Below are 2,897 nucleotides of genomic sequence, written 5' to 3' on the forward strand. Positions count from 1 at the left end.
CGGAGCTTACTGACACTACGCTGCTGGCCTCGGATGCTGTGGTAACCACTAGCTCCATGGTGGGGGAGGAACCTTCTTCTTCTGCTTGATTTCTGCATTCTTCCATGCCGCTACTGCGTAACTGGAATGTCCTGTGCTGGAACATTCATGGCTTAAATTCAGACAAGAAACTTCTCGCGCTATCTAATGCGATTGCAGTTAGTGGGTGTGATATCGTTTGCTTGCAAGAAACTAAAAAACCTGTCATCGATCTTGCTTTTGTTAAAACTTGTTGCCCCAAGCGATTTGATAAGTTTTCTTATATTCCCTCTTGTGGTGCTTCGGGTGGTATTCTCACTGTTTGGAATAGCTCCGTGTTTTCTGGCACTGTTATTGTCCAGGAGGATTTTGCTCTAGGCATTCACTTCACTAGCATACTATCTGCACAAGCCTGGACGCTTTTTAATATCTATGGCCCTTGCTCTGGCCCTGCTCGAGACACTTTCACACAATGGCTTTATGATAGAGACATTCCCATGAATGGCGATTGCCTTTTCCTGGGTGACTTTAATTACATTCGTAGTCCTGAGAATCGTAATAAACCAGGCGGCGATGTTAATGACATGTCTACTTTCAATGATATCATCCGAAAGCATAATCTTGTTGAACTACCCATCAAAGGCAGGCTATTCACGTGGAGTAACATGCAGCAGGACCCCCTCCTCAAGCAACTAGATTGGTTCTTCATGTCACTCCATTGGACACATATGTACCCCAACACACTGGTTAAACCTCTTTGCAAACCCACGTCTGATCACACACCTTGTGTGGTATCTATTGAGACAAAACTTCCATGTGCCAAAATATTTCACTTCGAATCCTATTGGCTTCTTCACCCTGGCTTTATGGAAGTGGTTAAGAAAGTTTGGGACCGTCCTGTCCATTCAGACAAAGCTGTCATGATCCTGTATTGAAAGTTCAAGCTCCTTAGACAACACTTAAAAGCTTGGAGTAAAAATATCTCCCGCCTCCCAATTGCTATTCAAAACACCAATAAAGCACTTTCTGATTTGGATGCTCTAGAGAACCTTTGACCTCTCACACTTCCAGAGGGAAACTTTCGAAAAATCATCAAGAATCACCTCCTACGCCTACTGGATTATCATAAGCAATATTGGAAGAAAAGATGCACCATTCGCTGGGTGAAATTTGGAGACGAGAATTCAAAAAATTTCCAGGCAGTAGCTACGAAGAGATACCGAAAGAACAACATTGCCAATTTGCAGACCGATGACGGCCTCATGGTTGAAGACCACACGGGTAAGGAGGCCCTTCTTTTTCAGGCCTATACTAAAAGACTAGGTACCTCAAATCCCACACAAATGCAATTTGATCTTCGATCTTTGATAAGGCCAACTGAAAATCTTGATCATCTCACACTACCCTTCACACATGAGGAAATTGACTCGATGGTTAAGGAGATGCCTGCCGATAGGGCACCCGGCCCAGACGGTTTTAGTGGACTGTTCCTCAAAGCTTGGTGGCCTATCATCAAAAACGACTTCTACAACCTATGCAACCAATTCTATGAGGGAAAGCTCAATCTTCAAAGCATTAATGATGGACTAATCACCATTATCCCGAAGAATGGGTCCCCATCAACTGCCAATGATTATCGTCCAATCACACTACTCAATTGTTGCCTCAAGCTCATCACCAAGCTGCTGGCCAACCGCTTGCAAAAGGTCATTTTGAGGATCATTCATCGCAACCAATATGGATTCATTAGAGGATGATCTATACAAGACTGCCTAGCTTGGACTTTCCAATATATCCACCAATGTCAAGCTTCAAAGCATCCAATAGTGTTACTCGAATTGGATTTTTCCAAAGCTTTCGATACCATTGAGCATGATCCAATGATCAACATCATGAAGCATATGGGGTTTAATGATAAATGGCTCTCTTGGATTAAATCCATCTTCTCGTCCGGAAGATCTTCTATTCTGCTTAATGGAGTGCCGGGCAGGCAGTTTCACTGTCGTCAGGGAGTTGCCAGGGTGACTGCAACATCCCAAATTTTCAATTTGGAATGTTATACACTAGATCATCATTGCATATCATATTTTATTGCATTTTGGTTGATCCTAGAAAGTTCTACGCAACTCAAGGACCCTCAGAGAGAGTTGGGGATTTCGTTATTTTCATATTTGAGCTTTCTCAAATTTTCAAAATAGGATCATTTGCTTTTATTTATTTTATCTTCAGTTATTTCTATTACAAAAATATGAGAGAGGGAATAAAATGACTTTCCCAAAATAAAGAAATATTGAGGATTTAATAAAAAATTCAAATAAGATTTTATTTTGGTATTATTTGTTATTTTATTTGAATTTAGGAAAAATGCACATTTTTCAAAATTGCATTTAGGCCCCAAATAAATGTTCATTCTGTGCGGCTTGATTTTAGAAGCCGGGGAAAACTTATTTCAGGATTTTTGGAGTCCGTTTAGTATTCCTTTTGTTTTTTTTTCTGAGCGTAACTATTTAAAAAAACGCGAACCGACCTAACGGGCCGTGTCCGACCCGGACACCTGGCCCGGCCGGCCTTATAAGCCGGGGGAGGAGCCCAGCCGAGCCCCAAACCCTAGCGCCCTAAACCCTAGCACCGCCGTCGCCTGCACCGCCGCCCGCGCTGCCGCCCCGCGCCCCTCGCCGCCCACCGAAGCCGGAGCCGCCGCCACCGACATCGCCGCCCGCCGGAGCCTCCGCTCGCCGGAGGTTGACCCCGCCCGCCGCCGGTTTTTCTCGAAAAACCCTTCAGTTTTCCGTCGTTTTTTCGTTTTTTTACTTTTGTTTTTTTAATAGATCGGTTTTTTCAGTTTATTTATTTAGCGAGCGTTCGCTCGTTCGTTCGTT

Source organism: Triticum aestivum, chromosome 7A (assembly GCF_018294505.1).
Source record: "Triticum aestivum cultivar Chinese Spring chromosome 7A, IWGSC CS RefSeq v2.1, whole genome shotgun sequence".
NCBI lineage: Eukaryota > Viridiplantae > Streptophyta > Magnoliopsida > Poales > Poaceae > Triticum > Triticum aestivum.